The following is a 12,320-nucleotide window of genomic DNA, read 5'->3' on the forward strand; positions in this document are numbered from 1 at the left end:
AACAGGTACAAAAGTAGCTATATTCAAAGTTAAACGAGTCCTATATCGACATAACCTGAAAGCAAGGAAGAAGCCACTGCTCCAAAACCCCCATAAAAAAGCCAGACTACGATTTGCAACTGCACATGGGGACAAAGATCTTTCTGGAGAAATAACCTCTGGTCTGATGAAACAAAAATAGAACTGTTTGGCCATAATGACCATCGTTATGTTTGGAGGAAGAAGGGGGAGGCTTGCAAGCCGAAGAACACCATCCCAACCGTGAAGCACGGGGGTGGCAGCATCATGTTGTGAGGGTGCTTTGCTGCAGGAGGGACTGGTGCACTTCACAAAATAGATGGCTTCATGAGGGAAATTATGTGGACATATTGAAGCAACATCTCAAGACGTCAGTCAGGAAGTTAAAGCTTGGTCGCAAATGGGTCTTCCAAATGGACAATGACCCCAAGCATACTTCCGAAGTTGTGGCAAAATGGCTTAAGGACAACAAAGTCAAGGTATTAAAATGGCCATTTGACCTCAAATCCCATAGAAAATTGGGAAATATATATATACATACATTTTATCCCAGCCCCGTCTCCGCAGGAGGCATTTTGCCTTTTGGTAGTCCAACATTGTAAATAATAATTTGTTCTTAACTGACTTGCCTAGTTAAAAAAATTAAATGAAGGTAAAAAAAAAATGCAATTACATTTTTTCCCACATGATGGCAGCACTATACAGTGAGTGTTTGATGGGCAAGTATTGACTGCAAGTTCGTCTTCCTGGGAAATGTGTGTTAAAACAGATGGAATGTTAGGCAACTGCACCGTAGGCTACATAGTATGCTGATGATTTCTCAGTCAGGAAAGCCTAAGATATTTTATGTTGCACAGCAACAGGTAATACTGCCTTTTTTTAAAAATAGTTATGAAAGTGCACCAATACAAAGTACAAGTTCTTTTTAGGGTCAAAGTCAATGAGCGTTTGAAGTGTAACCCTGAGGGTCTGTTGCTCAGCTGTACAGAATGTGCTTTAACATGTCCATATGCTTAATTCTGCCTGTAACATCAACTTCTATTAGACTTTAATTTCACAGTTCATTTACAGAAGGAAGATACTAAACCAATGTAATTTTTTACGATTAATTGTTGACTCTATAATGTTCCTACCACCCAGTTCATTGTGTTTGTGACAGACAGACAACGCAATACAATGCTTGTCTGGATGTGTCAGATCAGAGTGCCCTCAAGAGCCTCAAGCTGACAACCAAATGATGTAAATCTAAACATTGCTTCTCAGATTCCTCAGCAGAAACAGAAACACAGTCATGTGGCGGAAGGAGATCAGGCAGACAAGCCCCTTGTGCACCAGGCCCCTAGTGGGGAGCAGCAACAGCAGCCACTGAGAGATGGGGAATAATCAACACTCAACCATGGAGCAAGATGGACGGAAGTGAGGAACGAGGACTGGATGTGCCACACATCAAGGCTGTGCACCATTGGAGGGAGAGAGAGCTTGGTCCCAGGACTAGTCAGACAGACAGATAGAAAGACAGAAAGACACACACACACACACACAACCTGCCCAGCAAGATCCAGAGGAGAAGCCAGATGTGGGGACTTGGTAGACCAGATGGGAGAGGCCTGGAGTCACTGGAGGCCAGGGGACAGATTGAAATACAAATAAAAATGGGGAGGGGACGATTAAAGAGACCATAACAAAAAGTTATTGACTCTCAAGGAACCGAAATGTCAGACCTGACATATTGAATACTGTACACAAGGAAGCAATTCAATTCTCCGTCACTTGAAACGAGTCATGAACAATATGTGTACTGAACCAGAGGCTGACAAAACAGCAGCAGGGGATTCACTTTGTCTTCACATGGATATGGAGGATTTAACTTCCTGTTTGAAAACAAAGTGATAAGGAATTATAAGTTATTTCAGTATGATCAATCCAGTATAATCAAACCCTCAACTTCAATACATCACAACAAATTGGGACTAAGATCGTTTCACCCACTGTCAAAGCAAAACAGCATCATAAAGCAGCACTGCAGTGCTCTTGTCCTCTGAAGTGGAGGCTTTGAATGAGGTGGATTCAGTGGGCAGTTTGTTGACTCATCATAAACAAACACATCAGGAACATACACACCACGAAGGTCATCATGAAGTAACATTGTGAAAATGGAAAGACTTTGTTTGCTGCTTTGACCATCCGTACACTTTAACGTGAATAGTCCTTCTCACTCACTGCACTTTCATCTGGTTTGAGCATTCCACAAGAGGAACACCGTGTTGTACAACACATAATAACTAACCAGTAGAGTTTTTGAGTCAATAGGCAGACAGAAATGCTACCATTGCGACCCTCTGAAGACATACTTAGAGTAAGACTAGATAATTATCTCTCCAACAAAAAAGAAGTGCAGATGTCTCCTGTGCTCTTTAACTTTAGTCATAATTATGTAGCTCTTCTGTAGAAAAAATGCAAGTAATGACAGCGTAGGTATAAGGTCACTGACTTTACACATGGTTCCTCTGCTATGAGGTATGCGTTTGAGGGTGAGTTGCTCTCTCCAGACACATTAGGATAGAATATCCTCTGAGCGCAGCTCCCTGAGGTAACCTTACACCTGCAGAGTGGAGCTATTCGCCACAGCCACACCATCAGCCTGTGGTCTGTTCCACCACAACATTGAGCTTTGTGATGTGTAGGTCACTGCTATCCTCTTTAGCATGGAAAAAGAGAAAAACAGAAAGGTATTTCCCGTCTTTCTCTTTCAAAAGCGTACACTTTTCAATATAAGTTTTAATGCAGAATTACAGTATATTTCATACTGTTATACAAATCATTGAGCAGATAGGTCAAATAAATGTAATAAATGAAATGAAATGGACCATTACAGCATACCCTCCTAGCATTATGGTCAGAAGAATGCTTTTATATCTAATTAATCAAATGAGTCACTTCTTCCTCTGTTCCAATCTCTCTAAAATGTTCGTTCCACTAATCACCTCATTCTGGGAATCGTTGAGGCGCTATTTGTGGAATAGCTATCCGCCATGTTTAAGCCCAGAAAATGCATTACAGCCACTACTTATGGATGCATAATGTGAAGTTTCCCCTTTGACAACAGTTGATCATCGAAATCAAGTAGATAAAGTTGTACCTACAAGAAGAATAATATTATGTACCATGCAGTTATTGTGATTTGAGAAGCTAAAGTACATACTTTGGGACTAGAAAACACTGACAACAATTTCTATCAGGCACTTGATCTTGGTATTGCCTCTCTCTCTCTGCATGTGTCTGGGCTCAAGCCCAATTCTCTGAGTTCCCATGGAAACAGATTAGGACTTTTATTGGTGGTGTTTGTCAAATATTTGATAGCTAGCTCTGACAATCTCATACTGACCTAAAATGTAGGTTTGTCGCAAGTCCTACTGCTCCTGCTGATGTGGTAATCTCTAATTATTCCCTAAAAACTCTCATGAGGAATCAATATGAACTTGTTACAATGGCAACTATTATTTCTCGACATATTCGCTTAGAAATCCACACAAAATGTATTGAATAGAGCAGTAGCACAATTCCTCTCTCTTGTAGGGGAAAGAGAATAGCTCATTAGTACCATCAGCTATGCTGAATTGCCTCTGATCACCTTGACTCACATGCCTGGCTGGGCTATCCGTGAGCCAAGCCTGCCCTCTGGTGGTCCTTCCACATTCCTCCCCCATCAGGACCGGACCGGAGGGTCGGGCGCCAGACGCACCGTCTTGGTCGCGTCGGGACAGCACGTCTACATTCCCGTTTCTCGATCCGGCCCTGTGGATGACATGGAAAGAGAACGGTTGTAAAGCAAGAAACCATCTGGCTATTCTGTTGTTATTGTTTCTCTTACCAGCCATCCACGTGGGGGGAGCATGGTCGGTAACGAGGGCAAACCTCCGACCCAGTAGGTAGTACCGGAGATAATTGAGGGCCCACTTAATGGCTAGGGCCTCTTTCTCTACGGTAGCATATCTCTGTTCCCGATCACTGAGCTTCCTATTTATGAAGAGAATAGGCCTCTCTGCTTTGCCTTCACCCTGAGCTAGGACGACGCCGAGCCCCGTATCTGAGGTGTCTACCTGCACAATGAACTCTTGGGAGAAGTCAGGAGCCTGCAGAACGGGTTCAGAGCAAAGGCTATCTTTTAGCAACTGAAAGGCGTCTTCTGTCTCATCCTTCCACGCTACACGGTTTGGCAGGTTTTTCTTGATGAGGTTTGTGAGGGGGTTGGCAATGGTTGCATATCCAGAGATGAAACGGTGATAATATCCCGTTATCCCTAAGAGGCCCGAACGTCCCGCTTTGTCTGGGGTAGAGGCCAGTCCCGAATTGCCCTGGTCTTCTATTCCTGTGGGCATATTTTCCCGTTCCCCACGGTGTATCCCAAGTATTCCACTTCAGACAGACCCAGGCAGCATTCTTTTGGATTGTCAGCCAACCCTGTAGCTTCCAGGCTCACGAGCACCGCCCGTAGTCACAGGAGGTGACTATCCCAGTCCTAGCTGTGGATGACGACATCGTCTATGTATGTCGCTGTGTACTCTTGATGGGGCCGTAGAATGGCATCTATGAGGAGTTGGAAAGTTGCCACAGCACCATTCAGTCCGAAGGGCATCCTCCCATACTGAAAAAGCCCCTCCGGTGTGGCGAAGGCAGTCTTTGGGCGATCCTCCAGAGCCACCTGCACTTGTCAATATCCCTTTGTCAAATCCAGGTTGGTGATGAACTTGGCCTTTCCTAAGCGCTCCAAGAGTTCATCCACGCGGGGCATGGGATACGCGTTGAATGTAGAGGTGGCGTTCACCCTCCTAAAGTCGTTGCAGAGTCTCATACTACCATCGGGTTTGGGGACCAGGACTATGGGACTGGATCCCTCACTCATAGTTGGCTCGATCACTCTCATCCTCAGCATCTCCCTTACCTCGTTCTTAGCGATGACTCGGCAGGCCTCAGGAATCCTGTGAGGCCGGATATACACCTTCTTGCCGGGTTCAGTGTGGATACAGTGTGTGAAACAGGACATCTGTTTGTCCTGGGAAGGGAGAGAATACCCTACCGAATTGCATAATCAGCTTGTCTAGCTGTCTCGACTGCTCTGGCAGGAGAGTTTGGCCATGGCGCACCTGTAGTAGGGCCACCAGGTTTATATGATAGAGTTGGACCTTCTTCTTCCTGTCAGGTTGCTTGATGAGGTAATTGACCGGTGAGACCCTTTTCGTTACCTCGTAGGGCCCCCTCCACTGTGCCAGCAAGCGGTGTTCGGCCGTGGGCACGAGCACCATCACTTTCTCTCCCACGGTGAACTCACGGGGTGTCGCTGACTTATCATAGTCCTGGCCATGGGTCTGTTGCGCCTGCTCCATATGCTCCTTTACTATGGGCCACACTGCCGACAGGCGGTCCCTCATCAGGGTAACATGTTCTATCATGGACCGGAATGGGCATGGTTGGGCCTCCAAGGTCTCCTTGGCTAAGTCGAGGATCCCTCGACAGGGTCTGCCATAGAGCAATTCAAATGGGGAGAACCCAGCGAACGTCTGGGGTACTTCTCGCAGGGAAAACATTAAGTGTGGGAGAAGCATGTCCCAGTTTTTCCCGTCTCTGGACACCACTCTTCTCGACATGCTTTTAATCGTTTTGTTCAGGCGTTCGCACAAACCGTCTGTCTGAGGGTGGAATATGCTTGTGCGTATCTGTTGAACCTGGTATAGCCGACACAAGTCCTTCATCAACCGGGTTAAGGTATTCTGTTTCTATGTGGGTTTTCTAGATTTCTAATTCTATGTTTTCGTTTTCTATGTTTGGCCAGGTATGGTTTCCAATCAGAGGCAGCTGTCTATCGTTGTCTCTGATTGGAAGCCCTACTTAGGCAGCCTGTTTTTCATGTGTAGGTGTGGGTAGTTGTTTTCCGTTTTGTAAGTGTTACCTGACGGAACTGTTGGTGGTCGTTTTGTTGTTTTGTTAAGTGTTTCATTAATAAAGTAAATATGAGCACTCTACACGCCGCGCCTTGGTCCCCTTTAAACGACCGTTGCTACAGCCGTAATCGCTGCCAAATGTGCTTCAACAAAGTACTGAGTAAAGGGTCTAAATGCTTATGTAAATGTGATATTTGCGGTTTTTGTTTTTAATAAATGTGCAACAATGTCTACAAACCTGTTTTTGCTTTGTCATTATGGTGTATTGTGTGTAGAGAAAAAGGATGTAAGGTAACAAAATGTGAAAAAAGTCAAGGGGTCTGAATACTGTCCGAATGCACTGTGTGTGAAAAGTGACAATCTGATGCCTGTACCCAACCCTAAACCGATAATATAGAAAATGCACTATAGGCTACAGTAAGAGACAGGGGACATTTTTGGGGCATTGGAGTGCAGTTTATATTATTGCCCGATTTAGATATGTTTCTGCTTATAATTTTTGACATTTTGGTAGGCTAAATGTTAGTCAACTTGTTTATAATTAAATCCATGCAGCTTCTCTTCTATCATTATACACTGTAATTCGTAACATATCATACAAAATTGCATTTCAAAATTAGGAAGGTGTTCTTAATGTTTTGTACACTCAATTTGTGTTATATGTTAAGAATTTTTCAAAACATAGAATATTTTACAAATTTGCAAAAGGTACTATATGTTACGAATGTGTAAAACGTATCATATTTTACGAATTCTAGCTAGGTGGCTGGCTGACTAATGTTAGCTAAGTTAGGGGTTAGGGTTAAGGTTAAGGGTTAGGGTTAAGTTTAGGAGTTAGGTTAAAGGGGTTAAGCTAAGTAGTTGAAAGTTGCTAATTAGCTAAAGTGCTATAGTTGTCCATGATGATATTCTAACTCGCAACCTTTGGGTTGCTCGACGTTTGCGTTATACGTCCAACCATCCACCCCAACCAACCACCCTACTTTAGTTTTTGCCTTAACTTTTTAGTGACAGGGGGCAGTATTCGGAAATTCGGATGAATGACGTGCCCAAATTAAACTGCCTACTACTCGGACTCAGAATGTAGGATATTATTAGTAGATTTGGATAGAAAACACTCTGAAGTTTTTTAAAACTGTTTGAATGATGTCTGTGAGTATAACAGAATTCATATGGCAGGCAAAAACCTGAGAAAAAATCCAACCAGGAAGTGACTTGTAGGTTCTTCTATCTAATCCCTATTCAAACTACAGTGTCTGTGGGGTCATTTTGCACTTCCTAAGGCTTCCATTGGCTGTCAACAGCCTTTAGAAACTTGTTTCATCCATCTACTGTTACTGGGCAGAGAATAGGAGCTCAGTCAATCAGTGGACTGCCTGGGACCAGTGAGTTGTTTACTGCGCGGGAACGTGGGCGCGCCTCTCCTTCTTTTTCCTCTGTAATGAATACGCTATTGTCCGGTTGGAATATTATTGACGTTTTATGTTAAAAATACCCTAAGGATTGATTGTAAACAACGTTTGACATGTTTCTATGAACGACAATGGAACTATTTGACTTTTCGTCTCTGGTTCTGCGCTCTCGCGTTATGCCTTTGGATTAGTGACCTGAACGTGCGAACAAAACGAAGGTATTTGGACATAAATATGGAGTATTTCGAACAAAAATAACATTTCTTGTGGAAGTGGGAGTCCTGGGAGTCCATTCCGACGAAGATCAGCAAAGGTAAGGGAAGATTTATAATACTAATTCTGAGTTTAGTTGACTCCAGAACTTGGCGGGTAACTGTATAGCTTGCTTTGATGGCTATTTTAAAATCTGACACAGCGGTTGCATTAAGGAGTAGTATATCTATAATTCTTTCAAGAACTGTTGTAAAGTTTATCAACGTTTATGATGAGTATTTTTGGAAATTGATGTGCTCATTCACCGGGGGTTTTGGTGGGAATAGATTTTATGAACATCACGGGCCAATGTAAAATGGGGTTTATGGATATAAATATGAACTTTATCGAACAAAACATACATGTATTTTGTAACATTGAGTCCTGGGAGTGTCATCTGATGAAGATCATCAAAGGTTAGTGATTCATTTTAGCTGTATTTCTAGTTTTCTAGCTGTATTTCTAGTTCTAGTTCCACGCTTGGAAAATGGCTGTGTGGTTTTTCTTGTCAAGGTGATGTCCTAACATAATCTAATGTTTTGCTTTCGCCGTAAACCCTTTTTGAAATCGGACACTGTGGTTAGATTAAGGAGAATCTTATCTTTAAAATGGTGTATAATACTTGTATGTTTGAGAAATTTGAATGATGAGATTTTTGTTGTTTTGAATTTGCCGCCCTGCAATTTCACTGGCTGTACCGCGGGTGGGACGCTAGCGTCCCACATAGCCCATACTAGTTTTAAGTAACCATCTGTCTTATGTAACCATACCAAAAAGTAACATATCATACTAATTTGTGTGTCAGATTGACATTTACTATGTTACGTCTAGTCTTTGAGACCAGGCTGGTGAGCTTCGCATCTGCTACCATACCCCGTTCAAAGGCACTTAAATCTTTTGTCTTGCCCATTCACCATCTGAATGGCACACATACACAATCCATGTCTAAATTGTCTCAAGGCTTAAAATCCTTCCTGCCTCCCCTTCATCTACATTGATTGAAGTGGATTGAACAAGTGACATCTACAGTTGAAGTCGGAAGTTTACATACACCTTAGCCAAATACATTTAAACTCAGTATTCACAATTCTTGACATTTAATCCTAGTAAAAATTCACCTTTTAGGTCAGTTAGGATCATCACTTTATTTTAAGAATGTGAAATGTCAGAATAATAAAGACAATAATTTATTTCTGCTTTTATTTCTTTCATCACATCCCCAGTGGGTCAGAAGTTTACATACACTTAATTAGTATTTGGTAGCATTGCCTTTAAATTGTTTCATTTGGGTCAAACGTTTCAGGTAGCTTTCCACAAGCTTCCCACAATATGTTGGGTGAATTTTGTCCCATTCCTCCTGACAGAGCTGGTGTAACTGAGTCAGGTTTGTAGGCCTCCTTGCTCGCACACGCTTTTTCAGTTCTGTTCACAAATTGTCTATGGGATTGAGGTCAGGGCTTTGTGACGGCCACTCCAATACCTTGAGTTTGTTGTCCCTAAGCCATTTTGCCACAACTTTGGAAGTATGCTTGGGGTCATTGTCCATTTGGAAGACCCATTTGCGACCAAGCTTTAACTTCCTGACTGATGTTTTGAGATGTTGCTTCAATATATCCACATAATTATCATTCTCATGATGCCATCCATTTTGTGAAGTGCACCAGTCCCTACTGCAGCAAAGCACCCGCTTTAATTTTTGCAAGAATCTTTTAATTCTGCAGGAGTTGATATTTCAGCAATGTGAGAGGTTATAGACCCACAGTCAGTGTCCAGATTTCAGTTTCCATTTAAACCATCTAAACAGTAGGCTACAGTTCCCTTGACGTGCCATTGGCCTATTTGAAGTCCCCGTCTTTATGACTGTCAAATTTGTATAGCACCTCACAATCACACATAACATAGAGACACTGCTATCATCCTCTGTACCACTTCACCAAATCTTTCCCAAACATTACTTTTCTGGCCCTCCCTTCTCTTTATTTTCAACTCTCCATTTCACTGCTTTGCTCTCATTGAACTAAACTCTGACATTGTCCTTTTTTTTTGCCTCAGTGGATGACATTAACTTTTCCTGTCCATTCCAAAAAACATTTGTCGTCTGCGTGTATAACTCCAGTTAAGCTCTAAAGCTTAGGCTTAAGCACTAATGCCAGATTGCCTAAAATAATGAAAGAAAACCCTCCATGTAGTCTATAGATATAAATTGCACAAGAATAATACATTTACAGATTTTTTTGTTTTCTCTTTATTCAACCCACCCGCCTGCCACCCACCTACCCGCCCATCATCCGCACAATATTTCAAATCAAATCAAATCAAATTGTATTTGTCACATACACATGGCTAACAGATGTTGATGCGAGTTTAGCGGAATGCTTGTGCTTCTAGTTCCGACAGTGCACTACTATCTAACAAGTAATCTAACAGTTACCCAACAACTACCTAATACACACAAATCTAAAGGGGTGAATGTGAATATGTGGATGAGGATGAGGATGAGCGATGGCCGAGCGGCATAGGCAAGGTGCAATATATGGTATAAAATACAGTATATACATGTGATATGAGTAATGTAAAATATGTGAACATTAACAGTGGCATTATTTAGAGTGCATTGTATAAAGTGACTAGTGATCCATTTATTAAAGTGGCCAGTGATTGGGTCTCAATGTAGGCAGCAGCCTCTCTGAGTTAGTGATTGATGTTTAGAAGTCTAATGGCCTTCAGATAGAAGCTGTTTTTCAGTCTCTCGGTCACAGCTTTGATGCACCTGTACTGACCTCACCTTCTGGATGGTAGCGATGTGAACAGGCAGTGGCTCAGATGGTTGATGTCCTTGATGATCTTTTTGGCCTTCCTGTGACATCGGGTGCTGTAGGTGTCCTGGAAGGCAGGTAGTTTTCCCCCGGTGATGCGTTGTGCAGACTGCACCACCCTCTGGAGAGTCTTGCGGTTGAGGGCGGTGCAGTTGGCGTTCCAGGCTGTGATACAGCCCGACAGGATGCTCTCGATTGTGCATCTGTAAAAGTTTATCAGGGTTTTGGGTGACAAGCCAAATTTCTTCAGCCTTCTGAGGTTGAAGAGGTGCTAGTGTGCCTTCTTCACCACACTGTCTGTGTGGGTGGACCATTTCAGTTTGTCTGTGATGTGTACGCCGAGGAACTTAAAACTTTCCACCTTCTCCACTGCTGTCCCTTCGATGTGGATAGGGGGGTGCTCCCTCTGCTGTTTCCTGAAGTCCACGATCATCTCCCTTGTTTTGTTGACGTTGAGTGAGAGGTTGTTTTCCTGACACCACACTCCGAGTGCCCTCACCTCCTCCCTGTAGGCCGTCTCATCATTGTTGGTAATCAAGCCTACTGTTGTGTTATCTGTAATCTTGATGATTGAGTTTGAGGTGTGCATGGCCACGCATTTTATGACCCTAAACCCATGGGTGGATTATGAATCAACCAACTAATATATACTTTTTTTTACCATTTTCCATCTTAAAAATGAAAAAGTAATGGCTTTGATTTCTGGTCAAACAGAACATCTACCAAAAAGTCTTAAAATGTGTTAGAAATACATAAAACACAATAATTTTGAAGTAAAGACCGCTGCCAACTACGCTGAACAGAATTTAAACGCAACATGTAAAGTGTTTGTCCCATGTTTCATGAGCTGAACCATACTCACAAAAAGCGAATTTCTCTCAAATGTTGTGCACAATTTTTTTTTACATCCCTGTTAGTGAGCATTTCTCCTTTGCCAAGATAAATCCATCCACCTGACAGGTGTGGCATATCAAGAAGATGATTAAACAGCATGATCATTACACAGGTGCACCTTGCGCTGGGGTCAATAAAAGGCCACTCTAAAGTGTGCAGTTTTGTCACACAACACAATACCAAGATGTCTCAAGTTCTGAGGGAGCGTGCAATTGGAGTGCTGACTGCAGGAATGTCCACCAGAGCTGTTGCCAGACAATTTGATGTTAATTTCTCTACCATAAGCCGCCTCCAAAGTTGTTTCAGAGAATTTGGCAGTACGTCCATCCCTGACGTACTGCCAGCCCAGGACCGCCACATCCAGCTTCTTAACCTGCGGGATTGTCTAGTACCAGCCAACCAGACAGCTGATGAAACTGTGGGTTCGCACAACAGAAGAATTTCTGCACAAACTGTCAGATACCATCTCAGGGAAGCTCATCTGCGTGCTCGTCGTCCTCACCAGGGTCTTGACCTGACTGCAGTTCAGTGTCATAACCGACTTCAGCGAGCAAATGCTCACCTTCAATGTCGACTGGTACGCTGGAGAAGTGTGCTCTTCACGAATGAATCCTAGTTTCAACTGTACCAAGCAGATGTTGTAGGCAAGCTTGTATGTCAATGTTGTGAACAGAGTGGGGTTATGATATGGGCAGCACAAGCTACGGACAACGAACACAATTACATTTTATCAATGGCAATTTGAATGCACAGAGATACTGTGGCGAGATCCTGAGGCCCATTGTAATGCCATTCATCCGCTGCCATCACCTCATGTTTCAGCATGATAATGCACAGCCCCATGTCGCAAGGATCTGTACACAATTCCTGGAAGCTGAAAATGTCCCAGTTCTTCCATGGCCTTCATACTCACCAGACATGTCACCCATTAAGCATGTTTGGGATGCTCTGGATCGACATGTACGACAATGTGTTCCAGCTCCCGCCAA

Source organism: Salmo trutta, chromosome 15, assembly GCF_901001165.1.
Source record: "Salmo trutta chromosome 15, fSalTru1.1, whole genome shotgun sequence".
Lineage (NCBI taxonomy): Eukaryota > Metazoa > Chordata > Actinopteri > Salmoniformes > Salmonidae > Salmo > Salmo trutta.